Source organism: Spermophilus citellus, assembly GCF_964194105.1.
Source record: "Spermophilus citellus genome assembly, chromosome: 1".
NCBI classification, from domain to species: domain Eukaryota; kingdom Metazoa; phylum Chordata; class Mammalia; order Rodentia; family Sciuridae; genus Spermophilus; species Spermophilus citellus.
The window spans coordinates 190,184,094-190,208,784 of NC_138182.1; the positions used below are offsets into that span (position 1 = coordinate 190,184,094).

The window sequence follows — 24,691 nt, forward strand, 5'->3', positions numbered from 1 at the left end:
ATTAAACAACCAGGGAATCAATGGAGATATTTACTGAGCAGCTCCTGCATTGTCCTAACAACTTACAGGTTCCGGGGATAGCAGAGGAATTGTAACAATAGGCTTTTACCTTTTAGCCCAGACCTTGCAATCTAGAAGCTTTACAATGCCCTAGTCTTTTACACTTTAACTCAGACTTTTGCAGCTTAGAATCAGCTTAGAAATTTTACCCTTACATATACAAGTCATCAACAGCTAGCAGATCTGCTAGCTTCTTTTGGTATCAAGCAGACATTCAAGCCTCCAACACAGCAGAGGGTACAAAATGTCTCCGTATCAAGGTTTTTCACTGTATGTATGTAACCCATTAGTGAGTCATGAAATCAATTCTGTGAGTCACAGTGAACATTTTTTAAACAAAATATAAAATCAGAAAAATAAATTAAAATGATTGTCTACCAATGATTCGGATAGCCCAGTGAAAAGAATAAATTCCTAGAAACACCCAATTTACCAAGATTGAATCATAAGGAAACAGAAAATCTTAACTTATACCTAATAAGGAGATTGTATCAGTAATCAAAAACTTTCCGACTTCCGGGCAAGATGGCGGCTTGAATGCAGCGGGCAGCGGTGGAAAGCTTAGATGAGCCTTTCCACAGCTCCTGTAGCAGCATCTGCCCCAATTTCAGCTGAAGACTGAGGGTCCCCAGGGACTGGAAGAAATCACAGTGCCGGCTTGGAAAGAAGAAGAGGAGCCACAGCCGCCGCCGCCGCCGGCCATACCGCCGCGCTCCCCTGAGCGCTGGTCCCTCCCCGCCGCCCGGTAACAGGCCGCCGCGCCTCCGCGCTCCCACCACCGCCGCCACAGGCCCGCCGGAGCCGGAGCCGGAGGGAGTGGAACGGCCCCGCACCCCGACCACCGCCGCCGGCGCCTCGGACCGGGCCGCGCCAAAGCCACGTCCCGCCTGGCGCGAGGAGGAGGGCGCGTGGCCCTTGTGGGACCTGGACCTGCCGGGACGCGGCGCCCAGTCCGCAGCGCCCGCGCCGAGCGGCCCCTGCCGCTCGAGCGCCCCCGAGGTCCCTGGGCAGCTGAGTGTGGTTTCGCCGCCGCCAGGCCCGCACCGCCGGAGCCCCGCGGAGCCGCTGCCTGGGACGGAGCCCAGGCCTGTGATTGAAAACATCAAGTCATGAGCCAAGGTGGAGGAAATCCATCACGACTTCAGCGCGAACAGTAAGGCTGCAGTCCCAGGTACACGGCTCTATCGGCCCCATCTCCTTCTCCTCGCCGCCTCTCCGCCTTGCTTCTCTCCAGCTGTCTCTCCCCCCAAGCTCAGTCTCTAAATCTAGATTTCAATTTCTTTCCCCCATCCCGCCCGCTCTCCCGCGTGTCTGGTACCCGGCCCCCGCGCCCCGAGGCGCCGCCTCCCCTCCCCCAACCCGCACCCCCTCTCCGGGGGTCCCGAAGGCCGCTGCCGCCGCCTCCCACAGAACACCATAGAGCAGACTCTTCACTACGCGAATGAGCTGCCGAATTAAATGAAACAGCTGATAAGATGAGAGACAATTTAAAATCCAAGTGAACCGAGAACACGCACTGAGCCCTGATCCGCTGAATTCAAACTCCCGGTCACCTGCTTCCCGCAGACAAGCTGCCCGGCTCCTTCGGCCCCTTCTCCTTCTCCTCTCCGCCTCTCCGCCTTGCTTCTTTCTCCCCAGCTGTCTCCCCTCCCAAGCTCAGTCTCTAAATTTAGATCTCAATTTCTTTCCCCCACCCCACCCGCTCTCCTGCGTGTCTGGTACCCAGACCACGCGGCCCTGAGGCGCCGCCTCCCCTCCCCCAACCCGCACCCCCTCCCCGGGGGTCCCGAAGGCCGCCGCCGCCGCCGCAGCCGCATCCCGCGGAACACCATAGAGCAGAATCTGCACCGCGCGAATGAGCTGCCGAATTATATGAAACAGCTGATAAGATGAGTGACAATTTAAAATCCAAGTGATCCGAGAACACACACTGAGCTCTGACCCGCTGAATTCAAACTCCCGGTCACCTGCTTCCCGCAGACAAACAGCTATGACACTGCATTAATTCATCCGGCTGAAACAACTGGTCAGCCCTTCTCATCATACGAATGTAAATGCCTACCGAGCCTTCATAAGTAGTGGCCACTGGTTTGAAACGGGGCTTGGGAGAGGAGGACCCACACGTTGAATTGGTCGCCCGGCAAAGGGAAACAACGTCATCAGACTGCTGCAGAGGAGATAACTTAGTTGAAACAGGTGTGTGATCCCATAGCCTTACCTCTCCACACATCGGGAAACCCTTAGGGCCCCTCCCAGCTCTCCCGTGAGTGCTACAGCCAGCCCGAGGAAGTCAGAGGTGGTGCGGGTCCCGCGGAGCGGAACCACCACCCCCACCAGGGCTGACAGCTGAGGTTCCTTGCACCAGCTACCGGGGGCGTGGCTACTGGAGGGCAAGTAAAATACGCTGAGGATTCTCAGCCCCAAACTCTACAAGCTTAGGGTCTGAGGGAATGGCAAACTGGAAGAGTGTGCCCAGTCGTTCATGAAAACAGGGGTCCCGGGAGCAGCAGACTTGGCGTGTAGCCAGTATTGTGAGAGGGGGCCTGGCTAGAGAAAAAGTGGGAAGTGACTAGACACAAGAAGAGGCCCTAGACACTCAGGATTGGAGACTCGCCCAGTCTGGGAGGAGCTACTGCACAGTGATTGGTTCCCGCGTATTGACAGGAGTAACTTGACCTGGTGGGCACAGCGCCATCTCCTGGAAGAGAAGTTAATCAAACTCTAAGACTGCATCTATTAGGGTTTTTTTTTTTTCTTTTTTTTTTTTTTTGATCTGGGTTTTTCTTTCATTTTCATTTTTTCTTTCTTGTTGTTTTATTAATTTTTTTTTCTTTCTTAAAATTTTTTTTTAATTTTTTTTTCTACTAATTTTAATTTAAATTTTTTTTTAAAAAAATTATTATTATTACTTTATTTTATTATTTTTTTTAAATCTTTTTCTTTTTTAGTTCCTATTCTTTTACTTCTTTAGTCTTTTCATTTTTCTTATCCTCCCTTTTTTCTTGAATTCTACCTGCCTATTCTCATTCTCTTTAGAGACTTCTTCCCTTCCCTTCAAATACCTTTCCTCCCAAGCATCAAATTAATTTATAGGGTAAACAGTAACTCAACAGTCAAACAGAACAAGAAGCAACATGAGCAGCTTCAAAAAACAAGGAAGAAAAGGAGTACAAACAATGCAGGACAGCCTAAATATTCAGGAGGACCTAGAGTCATCAGATAAATGGTCATATAAAGAACTCAAGGAACACCTTAGACAGATGGAATGGAACCTTAAAGAAGATACAAGACAGCAAATTCAAGCAGCGAAAGAACACATTGAGAATGCATTTCACAAACAGATAAAAGAAGAAGTTAAGCATCTTTATCAGGAGATAGAGGTTATAAAAAATAATCAAACAATAATTCTAGAAATGAAGGAAACGATAAACCAAATGAAAAACTCAATTGAGAGTATCACTAACAGAGTGGAGCAGGTAGAAGCCAGAACGTCAGATAATGAAGACAAAATATACCATCTTGAAAAGAGTCTAGCCAACTCAGAAAGGCTGGTAAAAAATCACGAGAAAAACCTCCAAGAATTATGGGATAACATAAAGAAACCAAACTTACGAGTCATCGGGATAGAGGAGGGCACAGAGATTCAAACCAAGGGAATGAGAAACTTGCTGAATGAGATAATTACAGAAAACTTTCCAGAAATAAAAAAGGAAACAGATATACAAATTGAAGATGCATACAGGACACCGAGCACACAAAATCACAGTAGACCAACGCCAAGACACATTGTTATGAAGATATCCAATATACAGAACAAAGAGAAAATATTAAAAGCTACAAGAGAAAGGAGACAGATTACATTTAGGGGTAAACCAATACGGTTAACCACGGATTTTTCATCACAGACACTGAAAGCAAGAAGGTCATGGAACAATGTATTTCAAACACTGAAAGACAATGGATGCCAACCAAGAATTCTGTATCCAGCAAAATTAAGCTTTAGGTATGACAACGAAATAAAAATCTTTCATGATAAACAAAAGTTAAAAGAATTTGCAGCCAGAAAACCAGCATTGCAAAGCATTTTGAACAAAACACTACAAGAAGAAGAAATGAAAAACAATAACCAAAACCATCAGTGGGAAGTGCCTCAGTAAAGACAGAGGGCAAGGGGAAAGACAATCATGGAGAAACAAACTAAATTTTTTTTTTTTTTAAAAAGGATAAACAATCAAACATGGATGGAAGTTCAAACCACATATCAATAGTAACTCTGAATGTTAATGGCTTAAACTCTCCAATAAAGCGACATAGGCTGGTATCATGGATTAAAAAAACAAATCCAACAATATGCTGCCTCCAGGAGACACATCTGATTGGAAATGACATACACAGGCTGAAGGTGAAAGGATGGGAAAAAATATACCACGCACACGCTCCTCGCAAGCAAGCAGGGGTGGCCATCCTCATATCGAATAAAATTGACTTCAAGACTAAGTTAATCAAAAGGGATAAAGAAGGTCATTATATACTGTTAAAAGGAACCATTCACCAACAAGACATAACAATTATCAATATTTACGCACCAAATAATGGTGCTGTGACATACATAAAACAAATTCTCCTCAAATTCAAGAATCAAATAGACCACAACACAATAATTATGGGAGACTTCAACACACCTCTCTCACCATTGGACAGATCCTCCAAACAAAAGTTAAATAAAGAAACTATAGAACTCAATACCACAATCAATAACCTAGACTTAACTGACTTATATAGAATATATCAACCATCATCAAATGGATATACTTTCTTCTCAGCAGCACATGGATCCTTCTCAAAAATAGACCATATATTATGCCATAGGGCAACCCTCAGTAAATATAAAGGGGTGGAGATAATACCATGCATTCTATCTGATCATAATGGAATGAAACTGGAAATCAATAACAAAAGAAGGAAGGAAAAATCCTACATCACATGGAAAATGAACAATATACTACTGAATGATCAATGGGTTACAGAAGACATAAAGGAGGAAATCAAAAAATTCTTGGAGATAAACGAAAATACAGACACAACATATCGGAATCTATGGGACACAATGAAAGCAGTTTTAAGAGGAAAGTTCATCGCCTGGTGGTCACTCCTCAAAAAAAGAAGAAACCAACAAATAAATGAGCTCACACTCCAACTCAAAGCCCTAGAAAAGGAGGAGCAAAACAACAGCAAATATAGCAGAAGGCAAGAAATAATTAAAATCAGAGCGGAAATTAATGAAATTGAAACAAAAGAAACTATTGAAAAAATTAACAAAACTAAAAGTTGGTTCTTCGAAAAAATAAATAAGATCGACAGACCTCTAGCCATGCTAACAAAGAGAAGAAGAGAGAGAACTCAAATTACTAACATACGGGATGAAAAAGGCAATATCACAACAGATGCTACAGAAATACAGAAGACAATTAGAAATTATTTTGAAAACCTATATTCCAATAAAATAGAGGATAGTGAAGACATCGATAAATTTCTTAAGTCATATGATTTGCCCAGACTGAGTCAGGAGGATACACACAATCTGAACAGACCAATATCAATGGATGAAATTGAAGAAGCCATCAAAAGACTACCATCCAAGAAAAGCCCAGGACCGGATGGGTATACAGCAGAGTTTTACAAAACCTTTAAAGAAGAATTAATACCAATACTTTTCAAGTTATTTCAGGAAATAGAAAAAGAGGGAGCTCTTCCAAATTCATTCTATGAGGCCAACATCACCCTGATCCCGAAACCAGACAAAGACACCTCAAAGAAAGAAAACTACAGACCAATATCTCTAATGAACCTAGATGCAAAAATCCTCAATAAAATTCTGGCGAATCGAATACAAAAACACATCAAAAAAATTGTGCACCATGATCAAGTAGGATTCATCCCTGGGATGCAAGGATGGTTCAACATACGAAAATCAATAAATGTTATTCACCACATCAATAGACTTAAAGATAAGAACCATATGATCATCTCGATAGATGCAGAGAAAGCATTCGACAAAGTACAGCATGACTTTATGTTCAAAACATTAGAAAAACTAGGGATAACAGGAACTTACCTTGACATTGTAAAAGCTATCTACGCTAAGCCTCAGGCTAGCATCATTCTCAATGGACAAAAGTTGAAGGCATTCCCTCTAAAATCCGGAACAAGACAGGGATTCCCTCTATCTCCACTTCTATTCAATATAGTTCTCGAAACATTGGCCAGAGCAATTAGACAGACGAAAGAAATTAAAGGCATAAAAATTGGAAAAGAAGAACTTAAATTATCACTATTTGCAGATGACATGATTCTATACCTAGAAGACCCAAAAGGGTCTACAAAAAAACTACTAGAACTAATAAATGAATTCAGCAAAGTGGCAGGATATAAAATCAACACGCATAAATCAAAGGCATTTCTGTATATCAGCGACAAAACTTCTGAAATGGAAATGAGGAAAAACACTCCATTCACAATATCTGCAAAAAAAATAAAATACTTGGGAATCAACCTAACAAAAGAGGTGAAAGACCTATACAATGAAAACTACAGAACCCTAAAGAGAGAAATAGAAGAGGATCTTAGAAGATGGAAAAATATACCTTGTTCATGGATAGGCAGAACTAACATCATCAAAATGGCAATATTACCAAAAGTTCTCTATAGGTTTAATGCAATGCCAATCAAAATACCAACGGCATTTCTTGTAGAAATAGATAAAGCAATCATGAAATTCATATGGAAAAATAAAAGACCCAGAATAGCAAAAGCAATTCTAAGCAGAAAGTGTGAATCAGGCGGTATAGCGATACCAGATTTCAAACTATATTACAGAGCAATAGTGACAAAAACAGCATGGTACTGGTACCAAAACAGGCGGGTGGACCAATGGTATAAAATAGAGGACACAGAGACTAATCCACAAAGTTACAACTATCTTATATTTGATAAAGGGGCTATAAGCATGCAATGGAGGAAGGATAGCATCTTCAACAAATGGTGTTGGGAAAACTGGAAATCCATATGCAACAAAATGAAACTGAATCCCTTTCTCTCGCCATGCACAAAAGTTAACTCAAAATGGATCAAGGAGCTTGATATCAAATCAGAAACTCTGCGTCTGATAGAAGATAAAGTTGGCTCCGATCTACAGATTGTGGGGTCGGGCCCCAAATTCCTTAATAGGACACCCATAGCACAAGAGTTAACAACTAGAATCAACAAATGGGACTTAATTAAACTTAAAAGTTTTTTCTCAGCAAAAGAAACAATAAGAGAGGTAAATAGGGAGCCTACATCCTGGGAACAAATTTTTACGCCTCACACTTCAGATAGAGCCCTAATATCCAGAGTATACAAAGAACTCAAAAAATTAGACAATAAGATAACAAATAACCCAATCAACAAATGGGCCAAGGACCTGAACAGACACTTCTCAGAGGAGGATATACAATCAATCAACAAGTACATGAAAAAATGCTCTCCATCTCTAGCAGTCAGAGAAATGCAAATCAAAACCACCCTAAGATACCATCTCACTCCAGTAAGATTGGCAGCCACTATGAAGTCAAACAACAACAAGTGCTGGCGAGGATGTGGAGAAAAGGGTACACTTGTACATTGCTGGTGGGACTGCAAATTGGTGCGGCCAATTTGGAAAGCAGTTTGGAGATTCCTGGGAAAGCTGGGAATGGAACCACCATTTGACCCTGCTATTGCCCTTCTCGGACTATTCCCTGAAGACCTCAAAAAAGCATGCTACAGGGATACTGCCACATCAATGTTCATAGCAGCACAATTCACAATAGCTAGACTGTGGAACCAACCCAGATGCCCTTCAATAGATGAATGGATAAAAAAAATGTGGCATCTATACACAATGGAGTACTATGCAGCAATAAAAAATGACAAAATCATAGAATTTTCAGGGAAATGGTTGGTACTAGAGCAGATTATGCTTAGTGAAGCTAGCCAAACCCTAAAAAACAAATACCAAATGTCTTCTTTGATATAATGAGAGCAACTAAGAACAGAGCAGTGAGGAAGAGTAGGAAGAAAAAATTAACATTAAACAGAGACTTGAGATGGGAGGGAAAGGGAGAGAAAAGGGAAATTGCATGGAAATGAAGGGAGACCCTCATTGCTAAACAAAATTACACATAAGAGGTTGTGAGGGGAATGGGAAAATAAACAAAGAGAGAAATGAATTACAGTAGATGGGATAGAGAGAGAAGTTGGGAGGGGAGGGGAGGGGGGATAGTAGGGGATAGGAAAGGTAGCAGAATACAACAATTACTATTAGGGCATTATGTAAAATTGTGGATGTGTAACCGACGTGATTCTGCTATCTGCATTTGGGGTAAAATTGGGGGTTCATAACCCACTTCAATCTAATGTATGAAATATCATATGTCAAGAGCTTTGTAATGTTATGAACAACCAATAAAAAATAAATAAATAAAAAAATAAAAAATAAATAAAAAAAAAAACTTTCCAACAAAGAAAAAACCAGGACCAAGATGGCTTCACTAGAGAATTCTACCAAGCAATTAAAGAAGAACTAATAGCCATCTTTTTCAAATGCTTTTAAAAAATTGAAAGTTGGAACACTTTCAAATTCATCTGATAAAGTCAACATTATCCTAACAAAATAAAAGTCAGACAAGGACATTGCAAAAGTAATAGCCCTTAGGAACACTGATGCAAAATCCTCAACAATGTTCAGGGTACAGCTCAGTGTATTACCTAGTATTGCCACAGCACCACAAAACAAAGACAAACAAAATCAACAAAAAAACTAGTAACTGAACTCATCAGCATATTTAAAGATTTATATGCCATAATTAAGTTCTTTTAATCCTCAAATGCAAGAATGATTCAATATGTAAAAATCAATTAATGTAATTCACCACATTAAGAGAACAAAAACCACCACATGATGATCTCAGGTGATGCAGAAAAAGCATATGGTAAAATTCCACACCCTTTTATGAAAAAAAAAAAGAAACAAAAAACTAGGAATAGAAGAAAACTACTTCAACATAATAGAAACCATATAAGAAAATTCAGCAAAAAAATCTTACTTAATGATAAAATACTGAGAAGCTTCCCTTCTATGATCAGGAATATGACAAAGATACACACTTTCACCACTTTTATTCAGCATAATGCTGGAATTTCTAGCCATACAAATTAAGAAATTTTTTAAAATCTACAGTGTAAAGGAAGAAATAAAATTCTCTCTGTTCATAGATGATATGTATAAAACTCTAAAGATTCCTCCAAATATCTAATAAGTTAATTCAGTAAAGTAACAAAAATCAATTGCAGCTGGACGTGGTGTTGCACACCTATAATCCCAGTGATTCAGCAAGCTGAGACAGGAGGATTATGAGTTCAAAGTGGGATTCATAATCCTCCTGTCTCGGCAACTTTGTGAGGCCTTAAGCAACTCAATGAGACCCTGTCTTAAATAAAATACAAAAAAAAAAAAATCAGTCGCATTTCTACACAATCCTGAAAAGGAAATTAAGGGTAAATTCCACTTACAATATAATAAAAAAATTCTTAGACATAAACTTAACCAAGGAAACAGAAGACTCACACTGAAAACTACAAATTGTTGTTAAAATAAAAAAGATAAAAATAAATGGGAGGGCTGGGGTTGTGGCTCAGTGGTACAGTGCTAGCCTAGCATGTGAGACACTGGGTTCAATCCTCAGCACCACATAAAAAAAATAAGTAAGCAAAATAAACATATTGTGTCCATCTACAACTTAAAATTTTTAAATAAATAGGAAAACAGCCTAGTTTATTTATTGGGAAAATGAACATTATTAAGATATCAATATTACCCAAAGTGATATACAGCTTCAGTGCAATCCCTATCAAAATCCAATGTAATCGCAAGGCACAGTGGCCCATGCCTGTAATCCCAACACCTCAGAAGGCTGAGGCAGGAGGATAAGTTCAAAGCCAGCTTCAGCAACTTAATGAGGACCTATGTAATTTGGCAAGACTCCATCTCTAAATAAAAAATTTAAAGAGGGCTGGGGAAGCTATCCCACTTCTAGGTTTATACTCAAAGGATTTAATCAGCATACTATAATGACCCAGATACATCAATGTTTATAGTAGCTGAATTCACAATAGCTAAATTATGGAACCAACCTAGGTGACTTTCAACAGACGACTGGATAAAGAAAATGTGGTATATATACACAGTAGAATATTACTCCACCTTAAAGAGAAATGAAATTATGGAATTTGCTGGTAAATGGATGGAGTTGGAGAAAAGTATTCTAAGTGAAATAAGTCAATCCCAAAGAATGATTGTTTTATCTGATATGCAGATGCTAATTCACAATAAGGGGGGCAGGTAGCTAGGGATGAATAGATGTATTTTGGATTAGAAAGAGGGAAGTGAAGAGAGGGGAGTGGGTATGGGGGTAGAAAGGATAATAGAATGAATCAGACATTATGACCCTATGTGCATATATAATTACACAACCAATGTAAATCCTACATCATGTACAACCAAAAGAATGAGAAGTTATACTTCATTTATATATGACATGTCAAAATGCATTTGGATGTCATGTATAACTAATTAGAATAAAAATAAACTTTGAATTGAATAATCTATTTTCATTATTTAAGAAAAGACTGGGGATTTGGCCTAGTGGTTAAGCTTCCCTGGGTTCAATCCCTGGTGCCAAAAAAAAAAAAATCAAATGGCATTTTTTGCAGAAATATAAAAATCTATACCCTAAAACTCATATGGAATCATAAGAAACCCAGCATAGCCAAAACAAACTTGAAAAAGAACAACAAAATTGGAAGTCTCACACTTTCTGATTTCAAAACACATTACAAAGCTACAGTAATCAGAATAATGTGGCATGAAAACAGACATATTAGCCAATAGAATAAAATACAGAGGCCATAAATTTGTGTATGCAAAAAATGATCTTTAACAAGGATGCCAAGACCACTCAATGAGAAACATATAGCCTCTTCAACAAATGTTATTGGCAAAAGAATGAAATTGGATCCTTAACACCATATACAAAAAATAATTCAAAATGAATTAAAGACCTAAGTATACAAAACTCCTAAAAGAAAATACAGAGGAAAAACTTAATGAAATTGGATTTGGTAATGATCTCTTAGATATGATGCCAAAAGAACAGGCAACAAATGCAAAATCAGAGAAATGGGACCACATCCAACCTAAAAACTTCTGTATCAAAGAACACACCAGAGTGGAAAGGCAACCTATACAATAAGAGAGAATACTTGCAAATCATATATCTGATAAGATGTTAATATCCAGGATACATAACAAACTCCTATAATTGATCAACAAAAAATAATCCAATTAAAAATGCGCAAAGCCAGCAGTTTGAGAGACTAAGGCAGGAGGATTGCAGGTTCAAAGCCAGCCTAAGCAACTCAGTGAGACACTGTCTCTAAATAAAATATAAAAATGGGCTGGGAATATGGTTCAGTGGTTAAGCCCCCCTGGGTTCAATCCCTTGTACCAAAAAATAAATAGACAGGAAAGAAGGTAACCCAGGTATCCATTAACAGATGAGTGGATTAACATGAATGGATAAATAAAATGTATTATATACATACAATATTATATCATTTACTCATAAAGTGAAAGGAAATTTCAACACATTCTATAAGATGAATGAAACTTAAAACAATATGCTAAGTAAAATAAATCAACTACAAAAAGATACTGTATGGGGCTGGGGATGTGGCTCAAGTGGTAGCGCGCTCGCCTGGCATGCGTGCGGCCGGGTTCGATTCTCAGCACCACATACAAACAAAGATGTTGTGCCCGCCGAAAACTAAAAAAAAAAAAATAAAGATTAAAAAATTCTCTCTCTCTAAAAAAAAAAAGATACTGTATGATCACACTTAGATACTTATAGTTGTTAAATTCATGGAGACAGAAAGAATTGTGGTTGCCAGGGGCTGGGAGGAACCGAATTGAAAGTTATTGTTTGTTGGGTACAGAATTGTAGTTTTGCAAAATAAAAAGTTCTGGAGCTTTGTTGTATAACAATGTGACTATACTTAACATTACTAGACTGTGATTTTAAAATGGTTAGAAGGTAATTTTTGTTTCATATTGTTTGCAGTTCTGGGAATTGAATACAGGGCCTCATACATGTTAGGTAAGCACTCTACCACTGAGTTATATCCACCTCCCATGAAGATGATAAATTTTTTGTGATGGATTTTGCCACAGTTTTTAAAAATGATTTTAAAACTATGTCAAGAAAGAAAAAACTGTCAGGTGACATAGGAAACTAGAGAAATATAACAAACCAAATAAATTCAAAGCATGATTTTTAATTGGTTCAAGAATCAAACATGTTTGTACTTAAGTATACCTTCATGTATGTATACAAATGTCCAACCAAGTAACAAGATTTTTTGTTTTGTTTTTTTTAGTTGTAGTTGAACACAATATCTTTATTTTTTTTATTTTTATGTGGTGCTGAGGATCAAACCCAGGGCCTTGCTCTACTGCTGAGCCACAACCCCAGCCCACAATACCTTTATTTTATGTATTTATTTATGTGGTGCTGAGGATCGAACCTAGCACCTTGCACATGTTAGGCACGTATTCTACTGCTGAGCCACAACCCCAAACTCAACAAATTTTATTCTCCACTTTTTTTTTTTTTTAGTTTTCGGTGGACACAACATCTTTATTTTTATGTGGTGGTGAGAATGGAACCCAGTGCCCCACGCATGCCAGACCAGCACGCTACTGCTTGAGCCACATGCCCAGCCCCTTATTCTCCACTTCTTGTGAGCACTTGTAGGAGCCACAGGAAAAATCTTTTGGGCCTCTCTCAAAAAAATAAATAAAAATAAATAAAAACAAAAATCTATAGTAAAATTAATAAGAATAGCACATTTTATAAATATAATGGTCAATATTCACCAAAGGGTTATGAGAAAAAATTGAGATTTATTACAAAAATAAATGTCAAATTGGCAGTGAGAGAGTAACTCACAAATTATTTGATTAATGACAAATGTGATCGTGAAAGGCCATACTCTGGAGTCAAATTGAAAGGCAATTTTTCCAAATAATGCAAACAGTAACTCAGAAAGGATGAATATAATTCAGAAACATATTTAGGGACATAAAGAAATGCACCCTTTTTTTTCTTGGTTTTTGTTATTTTTAAATGCTGGGGATTGAATCCAGGGCCTCAGGCAGGCCAGGCCTGGCAAGCCCTCTACAACTAAGCTACTTCCCCAGCCCCAGGTATTTCATGATCAATAAGTAAACAGAGAACAAAAGGAAGGGAAAGAGTATCAGGAGAATTGCTACTGAAGGAAATCTACATGACATTTTGTTTGATTTTCACTTCGTTGTTTTATTCTTCTTGCCTTCATGTTACTCCAATATTCTTCAAAATTCCATTTTGACTTATTTATGATGTTTTGGCATTGTCTTCCTTTAAATCCCTTTTTATGGGGGAGGACAGGTAACAGAGGATTACCTCCTGCCTCAGCCTATCAAGCTACTGGGATTATAGGCATGCACCACCACACACAGTGTCCTTTAAATCCCTTTATCCTCTCCAACTTATATTGTAATCTTAACTATTTCCTCTAGCTACATTTAGAGTCACTTTGAACAGTAAGTAATTTTTTCTTCAGCCATCAAACACAATATAGGAAACTCAACATAAGGAAAGCCTATTTTATTTATCCATATTCTTGTTAACTGTGTTTTTTTGTTTTGTTTTGTTTTGTTTTGTTTTTTTACTTACTGGTGTTCCAAGATTTCTAGTTTTGTCAATTTCTTTGTTTAGTGAACATCCTTATGTCATTTTTTAAGGACAGATCTGCTGGCAGCAAATTCTCTTGGTTTTCTTTTACCTAAGAACCTCTTGATCCTCCTTCCCCCACTTCATTCTTGAAGAATATTTTGATGGCATAGGATCCTGGATTGCCAGTTCTCTTCCTTTAACACCTGAAAAATATTGTGACACATTCTTCCAGTACCCACAGTTTCTGGGGGAAACGAGTTTACTGATCTAATTCTTTTTCTTTGTGTGTGTTGTCTTTTTGCTCTTACTGCTTTAAGGAATTTTTTATTGTCTTTAGTTTTCAGAAATGTACTATGGATTTCTTTGAGTTTATCCTGTTTAAGGTTTGCATGGTTTCTTGAATCTTTAGATTTAGTCTCTTGTCTAAGATGGGAAGTTTCAGCCATTATTTCTATATTGTTTTCAGCTCTGCTCTAGCTCCTTTTTTTAAAAAAAAAAATTGTGTTTTCTTTTTAAATATACATGACAGTGGAGTGTATTTTGACAATTTATACATGCATGGAGTATAATGTCCCATTCCTGTAGTTACACAGGGTGTGGAGTTACACTGGTCATGTATTCATATATGAACATAGGAAAGTTATGTCCAATTCATTCTACTGTCTTTCATATTTCTATCCCCACTTCCCTTCCCTTCATTCTCCTTTATCTAATCCAATGATCTTCTATTCTTCCTTCCCCTGCCCCTTAGTGTGTTAGCATCAGCATATCAGAGAGAATATTCAACCTTTGGGTTGTTTTTTGTTTGTTTGTTTTTGTTTTTAGAGGGATTGGCTTATTTCACTTAGCATGATCATCTCCAGTTCTATCCATTTACCGGCAAATGCCATAATTTCATTCTTCTTTATGGCTAATATTCCTATGTGTGTGTGCGTGTGTGTATGTGTATCAGATTTTTTTATCCATTCATCTGTTAAAGGGCACTTAGGTTGGTTCCATAGCTCAGCTATAGGGAATTGAGCTCCTATAGACATTGATGTGGCCTCATCACTGTAGTATGCTGATTTTACATTCTTTGGGTATAGATGGAGGAATGGGATAGCTGGATTAAATAATGGTTCCATTCCAGGTTTTCTGAGAAATCTCCATACTGTTTTCCATAGTGGTTGTACCAATTTGTAGTCCCACCAGCAATGTATGAGTGTGTACCTTTTCCCCACATCCTCACCAACATGTATTGTTACTTGTGTTCTTAATATTTGCCATTCTGACTGGAGTGAGATGAAATCTTGATGTAGTTTTAATTTTCATTTCTCTAATTGCTATCTCCTTTCCTTCTGATGAAATGAATAATAGGTATTTTATAGTCCCAACTATTCATAAGGTTCTGGTCATTTTTTTCCAGCAGTGCTGAAAGGAAAATGTACTTAAATACACCAAAGAACAAGAAAGGGTAAAAATAAATGAGTTAGGCTGGAGATTAAATCAATGGTAGAGTTCTTGCCTAGCAGGTGTTAGCAGGTGTGAAGTCCTGGGTTCTATCAACAGCACTGAAAAAAATGAGTTGTCACAGAAAAATTAAGTCCATAGAAAAGAGTTGTCACAGGACAAGAGAATACTTCAACATTTTAGAATAGCTACTGTCAAAAACAAAAACAAAAAGCATATTAAGAATAACAAGCTTTGGGCTGGGTTGTGGCTCAGCGGTAGAGCACTAACCTAGCATGTGCGAGGCCCTGGATTTGATCCTCAGCACCACATAAAAATAAATAAATAAAATAAAGATATTGTGTCCAACTACAACTAAAAAATAATATTAAAAAAAAGTGTTACCAAGGATGTGGAGAAATTATAATCATTCTGTACTGTTTGTAGGAATATAAAATGATATAGCCATGATGAAAAAGCAGTATGATAGCTCCTTAAGTAATTAAAATTGAATTATGACCGAGGAATTCCACTTCTAGATATTGAACCAAAATAACTAAAAGTAGAAACTCAATTATCTATATAGCCATGTTCATAGCAGCACTATTCATAATGGCTAAAAGGTAGAAACAACCTAAATGTCCATCCACAGATAGTTATAAACAAAATGTAGTATCTGCAGACTTTGTGTATGGGTGTGTGATAACTGGGGATTGAACCCAGGGCCCCGTACATGGTAGGCCAGTGTTCTACCACTAAGCTACATCCCCAGCAAACCACCCCCCCACCCCGCTTTTTTTTTTTTTTAAAGACAAGGTCTTGCAAAGTTACTTAGGACCTAAGTTGCTGAGGCTGGCTTTGAAATTGTGATCCTTCTGCCTCAGTCTCTGGAGCCACTGGGATTCCAGGAATGTACCACCATATCTATTTATTTAACCCCCTCTAAAAAAAATAAAATTCAGCCAAGCAAGATGACAAAAGGTTTTGGGTTGTAGCTCCGGGGTAAAGTGCCGCTGAGTTCTATTCCCCGAACTGAAAAGAAAAGAAAGGAAATTCTGACATATGCTACAACATGGATAAACTTGAGGATAATACACCATGTGAAATAATCCAGTCACAAAAAGACAAGCCCTGTACAGTGGTGTGTACCTGTAAACCCTGGGCAGGCTGAGGCAGGAGGATTGAAAGTTTAAGGCCAGCCTGGGCAACTTAGCAACCCTGTCTCAAAACAAGCTGAAGATGGAGCTCAGTGGTACAGCACCCCAGAGTTCAATTCCCAGCACTACCAAAAAACCAAAATAACAACAATAACAAAAGAGACAATACTGCATGATTCTACTTCTATGAGATATCTAGAGTAGTCAAATTTAAAGAGAGAAAATATAATGGTGGTTGCTAAGGAGTTGAGGGTTGGAGGGAGATGGGGAGTTATTATTTAATAAGTATAGAGCTTCTATTTTACAAGATGAAAAGAGTTCTGGATGGGGGGGGGGGGAAGGTCCACTAATACATTGCTGGTGGGACTGCAAATTGGTGCAGCCAATATGGAAAACAGTATGGAGATTCCTTGGAAATCTGGGAATGGAACCACCATTTGACCCAGCTATCCCTCTCCTCGGACTATACCAAAGCACTTAAAAACAGCATACTACAGGGACACAGCCACATCAATATTTATAGCAGCACAATTCACAATAGCTAAACTGTGGAGCAAACCTAGATGCCCTTTGGTGGATGAATGGATAAAAAAATGTGACATATATACACAATGGAATTTTACTCAGCAATAAAATAGAACAAAATCATGGCATTTGCAGATAAACGGATGGCGTTAGAGAAGATAATGCTAAGTGAAGTTAGCCAATCCCAAAAAAACAAATGCCAAATGTTTTCTCTGATATAAGGAGGCTGACTCAAAATGGGTTGGGGAGGAGGAACATGGGACAAACAGATGAATTCTAGATAGGGAAGAGGGGAGGGAGGGAAAAGGAGGAGGCAGGAGATTAGCAAGGATGGTGGAATGTGATGGACATCATTATCCAAAATACACGTACAAAGACACGAATTGGGTGTCAACCTACTTTATATACAAACAGAGATATGAAAAATTGTGGTATATATGTGTAATAAGAATTATAATGCAAAAAGACAAGTACATATATAAAGACATGAATTGGTGTGAACATACTTTATACAAAGATATGAAAAATTGTGCTCTATATGTAAAATAAGAATTGTAATACTTTCCACTGTTGTGTATTTTTAAAAAATAGAATAAAAAATAAAAATAAAGAACAAAAAAATTCTAAAAAAAGAAAAGAGTTCTGGAGATGGATGGTGGTGATGGTTGCATAACAAAGTGAACATACCTATACCACTGAACACTCGAAAATGGTGGTAAATTTTATCCTCTGTGTATGTTTACCATAACCAATTTTGGTGGGTTAGGGTTACTAAAGATTAACCCAGGAATGCTTTACCACTAAGTCACATCACCCACCCTTTTTATTTATTTATTTACTTTTTTTTGAGACAGGGTCTCACTAAGTTGCTTAGGGCATCGCTAAATTGCTGAGCCTTGCCTCAAACTTGCAATCCTCCTGCTTCAGCCTACTAGCTAGGATTACAGGCATATGCTGCTGCACCTGGCTCCCATAATCAAAAATATTTAAAGAAAAACAAAAAATAAAAGTATTATTCAATTTTTCCACATAAGAACGCCAGCCACCTGAATTTGAATCTTTGAAATTTCAGCCACATCTAAAAAGAAAACATTCACACAAAGTTAAGAAGAACAAATAAAACCATCTACATTGTAAGGAGCATCTACCATAGACATGCTAGGTTAGGCTGGGACTCACTAAGATGCTGGCCATAAGGAACAGCAGCCACAGGCATGCTTAGTCATGACTCGATGCAATTGATAAGTACCATCATCTACAGACAGAACAACGCTGGAGTGTAATAACAATGAGCACCAACTTGCAACTGTATATAAATGGCTTGTCCTGCCACATCAGAGAGCTTCACCCTGAGGACATCAGTGAGACTAGCCACCTTGCTGTCCCTCCCCAGATCAACTCCACCATTCCCTGAAGTCCAGCCATGGTTGGAGAGACCCACTGGACAATGACAACATCTACTCTTAGGCTAAGAGAAGTTGCGTGGCATCAGAGGTACTTTGGGGCTCGTGGTTGCCCTAGGATTGTGTGATTTGCTTGTAATGTTTAATTAGTGTATTGTATGCTAATTGGGGTGCTCCGGCACACCTAACACTTTTTGCATTGTGTTTGATGACTGCTGTGATCTAATATACACTTGCATTTAAAGACAATCCACCTCTGAGTAACTATTAATAGTGCCGCTGGCGACATACATCTCACCATAACTTGAAGAAAAAACTATAAACCTCAATTTATATATATACAGGTAAATATACCTCCCAAGTCAGCAGATCCAGTTACAGAGCCATGTTATAGAACAGAAGCCAAGATGGCATTGAAAAGACTAGAAAGAAGCAGGAGCCTGCAATGGTAGAAGACAAGTAAGACCACGACCAGAAAAAGACGGTTTAATATTAAGTGGAGCAATACTGACAGTACCTCTGAGACCTGGTGGATGCAAGGAACGGAGAAAGGCTTAAAAGTGCTTGAAACTAAAAATGGGAAGACACCACTTCTAAAGAAAAGAAATGATGTGAAGGAGAAGAAAACTTTGAGCGCTGATGGTGACGCGAAAGAAAAAAAAACACCAAGAGAAAATTAAGAATCCCGCAGAAATTAAAAAATAATCTCAAAATCTAAAGGCAGCCTGTGCTCGCTTCTCCACCTCCCCCAAAAAAGAGCCAGGTTACTACCGCGAGAGGGTGCATTCTGTTCTTCCAACACAAGAGGGCAGTCGTAAGTTAAGAAATCTGATAGAGCACCCGAACTCCTGACTCATTTACCATTGTTAAAACGTAAATAAAACATTTCAAAATGCACAAAAAATGAAGAAAATTTTAAAAAAATAGACATCAAAAAACTAACCATGGATCAGAAACAGAAACAAAACACCCTAAGCTAAATAACCTTAAATAGGTGCTTGGTGACGTGAAAAAACTCCTGTGAATCCGAAAAGTAATTCATTGACTAAAAACAAAAAGAACAGAATTGGCCTAAAAACATGAGATATTAAGGGGAAAAAATTCAGATAGTGAGGAAGAATACGACTAAATTTATAAGATTCCAAAGGGTAAGATGTTTTAATTTAAAAGTTGGTATTAAGGAAAAGACTTAAAATAACTTAGAAAATAAAAAATCAAGAAAGCAGTATAAAAACATGAGAATGTGGTGTGTACAGGCGCAAAGAAAATCCAACATGTATTACCGTTTCTGAAGAAGAAAATAATAGAACAGATGTAATATTCAAAAGTGTAAGAAAAGGAAACTTTCTGGCCATAAGGAACATTGAAAAGGTCTTCGATGAGTCTACGAAAATTGATCCGGATTGATCAACTCTGAGGTATATCTTAGAAAATCAACTAGATTTGAAAGAAAAAAATCCTATGGGTCGCAGGTAAAAAAGACATTTAAAAAGATGCAAGTATAATGGTAATTATTTGAACAAAAACGCAGATATTAGTAACTACAAAATTACAAAAGTCTTGGCACTTAACGGGCGAGGGAGGGGTGGCTTTTAAGCACTCCCTTACTTTCCCGCACTACAAGATGCTCCGGGCTCATCTCTCCATTTCTTGCCCCAGTATTAGAATCCGCCGTTTCTCTAAAGAAGCCTTGATTCCTTCAATCACGGAAAGGTTGCTGAACTTCGCGGGAAACAGGTCCTTCCAGAAGCTCCGGGTAGAGAAGGGGTTTCAAAACTCACTCCAAAGTAGGTTACAGAGAAATGGAGGCAGAGGAGGCGTCTTAAACCCTCCTGGCTGGTTACTTGGGAAAATAAAAGTTGAGGTTGCAGCAAAAGGACTGGGGAGCGCCCGCGGGTCTCGAACCACAGAGATGATTGTAAGTTTTCTGTCGAAGGAACCGCTGAGCTAGAGCCAGCCCGGGAGCCGGGATGTGACTTTACTTACCTGACTGTTGGGAAAGACGTGCGTCACAAAGACTGAATCACGCTAGGAGCTCTCCGGGATGACTCGGCGTTCCACTGTCCAATCCGCTCCCAGCTCCAGAATGCTCCTCTCCCGACGTGCTGCAGCAAGGACTCAGAGGTTACCCTTCGGTGAACTCTTCCGCAGTAAAGTCCTCCTACCGCCTTTCGGTCCCTTTGCCCCTCCAACAAACACACGGGGTCTCTCAATCAACTTTTACCACCCCGTGATAATCAACCTTTCAGGGAAGTGAAAGCTTTACAAGGTGCAAACTGTAATTCAGTCCTTGGGACTTGCATGCTTAAACCAGAAAAACGCTACAGACCTTCGTCCAGAAGTTATATACTTCTAGTATCATTTCCTCTATTACTGTTTTCTCTAAAATTATTTTAACCACAAAACACCTATTCTGGCCGGGCGCGGTGACGCACGCTTGTAATCCCAGCGGCTCCGGAGGCTGAGGCAGGAGGATCAAAGTTCAAGGCCAGCCTCAGCAAGGGCCAAGCTCTAAGCAACTTCAGTGAGACCCTGTCTCTAAATAATATACAAAGTAGGTATAGGGCTGGGATGTGGCTCAGTGGTTGAGTGCCCCTGAGTTCAATCTCTGGTACCGCCCCCCCCCCTCCACATACACACACCCAAAGAACACCTATTCCTTTACCTGCCCTGTAAACTGCTAACATTCCCCCGAAATTTCAAGTTTTCTCCAGTTGGCCACTGTTAAAATTTCACTGTGTATCTTCCCAGTCCTTTTCCTCAATCTGTATGCCTAACTAACTGTACACACAACAATTTTTTGTTTTGCAGGGCTGAGGATCACAAATTTTTCCTTGACTAAGTCAAACTGAAAATCCAGTTTGTTGGGTATTCTTTTTGTTTACTTAATGTCTTGTGGAGGTTTCCTATCACTACATATAAGACCTAATTCATATGTATTGTAATGCTTCCTTTATATTTAAGTTTAAATATACTAGTTTTAGATGCTTTGCTATCATAAAGCTGCAGTGAATATCCTTGTACATATATGTACACATACACAGGTATATTGTTTGAATTTGTCGTGCTGGGGATCCAACCAGGGTCTCCTGCACACTAGCATGACACAGATATGAAGATAGGTGCTTTTAAGTAGAAATGTTGGGAGAATCTGCTCATTTCAATTTTGGTAGGAGGTTATGGGAGAAAGGCCAGAAGCCCAGAGGATGCCTGAGGCCACAATCACCTAAAGGCATAAAGATCTTTTGTTCCTCAATTATTTTTTAGTGGGTTTTTGTTTTGTTTTGTTGTTGTTGCATGTACAGGGAAGGACATTCTTGGTAAAAGAAACAAAACAAGGCAAATTCACCCCCACAAATCTCATGCCCTCAGCTCCAAGATTAGCTCATTGAGGACAGAGATCAATCGATATCTTATTCCCTGCATCATCATCTCTGAGCATCTACAGCTTAATGAGGCACAAAGCTTCTCCCTGTCCAGATTTGCAATTAACCTACATGATTAGGTGTCTGTCTGATGGTAACAGCTACCTCAAAGGCTGTGTTCAAAATCACCAAGGGAAGCCAGGCACCTGTAATCCCAGCAGTTTGTGAGCCTATGGCAGAAGGATTGCAAGTTCAAGGCTAGCCTCAGCAATTTAGGAAGGCCCCAACAATTTAGGGAGACCCTGTGTCAAAATGAAAAAATAAAAAGGACTGGAGATGTGGCTCAGTGGTTAAGTACTTCTGGGTTTAATCCCTGGTACCAAAAATCAAAAACCAAGATCAAGGAATTGCCTGTGAATGGTATGGAGCAGGTCAGGTCATCCAGGAGATTACTGCACAGTCACTTAAAATTCCTCCTGTGTTTGACCCGCTGGTGCCCACTTAGGGACTTTCAATTTCATTAGGTTCCTGCTAATTTCCAATTACCTAAGAGCCTTTTTTCCATAACTGTGGAAGGAAAGCTTATCTTCCCCATCTACCATACCAGGAAAACAATAACCTCCCCAGCAGCCCTTGACTCTCAGGAAAAACACTCCAGCTCCCTTACTCTCCCCTCCAGGTAGGATATTCTGAAACCAGTGTTCTATGTTGGTCTGTGCCGAGTTCCACAACATAAGGCTCCAGCTATTCACACTGGTAGCCATCCAAGTAATCTAACCCTCCTGTCTCAATTCTCTATTCTCATACATGATCTAAATCAATGACTTGCATCAAATCCCTGCTCCAGATCTGCTTCTTGGAGAATCCAGACAGACATCAACCATGCACCTGGAAGTTGATATACATTAATTGATGGAACCTGCTTAAAAGCAGAGAAGTCTTTCAGAGAGTTAAAAGTCATGACATGGATCAGAGGAGACATACACAATGTCACTTCTTAAGAGAAAGGCTCCTAATCACAAGGCTATGATATGACTAGATAAGGTTATTTACCACCACAATATGGAAACGCAAAAAGATGGGACAGTTCACTGGTGCAAATACAAGCAGAGCTGGTGGGAAAGGGCTATGGTCACTTGACTCAAGTGAAGGGCATCTTGTCCCATGGGTGATGCTTTCCTTCTGGAAAACAGATCCTTCAGGCCCTATCAACTTAATGCCCTTGGCCACTGAAATCACACCATCCATACCTCCTTATTTCTGACTTGTGTTTACATAGTGCCACCTAAGCACTTTCAAACAGCAATTTCACCAGAATGTATTCCATGACATTTGGACTCTTGATATTTTGCCCCAGAGGAAACCACCAGAAACTAAGATTGTTCACCTAAGCATTCACCAAATAAACACATCTAAGCCAGTTACAGGTACATTCCTCAACTAGAATGCAGTTGCCATGGATTTCATAGTTTTGAAAAATAAATTCCTCTTCCAGAGATTTCTGAATAATCTGAGATTATTCTTGGTTCCTAAATTTTCATACTATCTCCTGCCTCCCTTTTCTAAGCCAGCACTTTGAGCCCCTCTGAACACCCATGACCTGTCTAGGTCCCTTCAAGACTTAGGAATGGCAGCATATGCCTGTAATCCCTGCTAAAGAGAGATTGAGGTAGGAGTATCCCAAGATTGAGGGCAGCCTTTACAATTTAGCAGGATCCTATCTCAAAATAGCCCCAGAGTTCGAGTTCCAGTGTGGGGTGAAGGGACATCGCAAATCAGCCAAGAGGGTTTAGAAAATATGGAATTCACAATTGCTTTTTAGTAGAGATGACCAGAAGATTCCACTGTGATAGAGAAGAAATCATTTGAAGCTAAGTTGAATTTCCAAAAATGGGTTTCCAAAATAATGAATACTTAACCACAGTAAGAACTCCCCATCAATAATATATCCAGCCTGTCTTGAAAGAAGGCCCAAGGCCCTGGAATGTACATGATCCTGGCAAGAGCAACCACTGATCTACCCAGTATTGACTAATACTTATATAAAACTTTGAGCCCAACCTTGAGTCATAGGTGGACAAATTGTTTCCAGTAGCCAGATTCAGTATCAGAACTAGGCAAAAGGCATGCCTGATAGCAAGGGCATTTTATACAAAAGCCCAGAGTACGATGCTTTGCAGGACCCACAGTGGTTCAGATATTTCATAAAGATGAAGAGCTAAAAAGAGCAGAGATAGGTGGCAGCCTTAGCCTGAATAAATCCTCCTTTTTAGCATACAAAAGCAAATGTATTTTCAATGAGGTTTTTTGTTTTGCTTGCGTTATGGCTGCTTTTTACATCTGTATCACTAGATCTGGCAGTACCCGATTTAGATCAGATTTCTGTTTTGTTTTTAGACTGTGCTATTTAATTCTCAAGTTAGATCCTGGTAGGGAAGTCGCCTTCTCAGTGATTCTCAGTGGAGGTTAAGAGGAGGCAATTTGCCTACCTCCTGAAACAGACATTTTTAGTTGTCAAACTAGAGGTGCTGTTATGCCAACTAGTGGGTAGAGGCCAGGGATGCTTTTAAACATTCTATAATATTTAAAACAGTCCCTATACCAAAGACTTATCTAGCCCAAAATGTAAATAGTGCTAAGACTGAGTAACCTGGTGCCTAGCCCCAAAGAAAAACTGTTAAGTTCAACCCTGACTTCTATTCATGATCAGAGGAGGCTGAAATTATAGGAAGTTTTGTCTAGACTCCTCAGGACCCAGACCTTTCATCAGAGGAAAACAACTCATGCTGAAGGAACCTAAGTTAATATAAAAACACAGAGGTCAAATGAAGAGAGAAAAAAAGGCTCTATAGTAAATCCTCAGTATGGGAAGGAAAAACATACACACAGGAAAGAATATG

The 24,691-nt window shown here is 39.3% G+C and overlaps 1 long non-coding RNA gene across 1 annotated transcript in view; it reads right to left on the reverse strand.

Moving 5' to 3' along the window:
* The window catches only part of LOC308650061, a 128,237-nt gene extending 107,721 nt beyond the window's left edge, over positions 1-20,516 (reverse strand). Inside the window, exon 1 of the long non-coding RNA XR_014022226.1 lies at positions 20,413-20,516. This is a non-coding gene — a long non-coding RNA (uncharacterized lncRNA). The remainder of the gene's footprint in view (positions 1-20,412) is intronic.
* Positions 20,517-24,691: the final 4,175 nt, after the last annotated feature.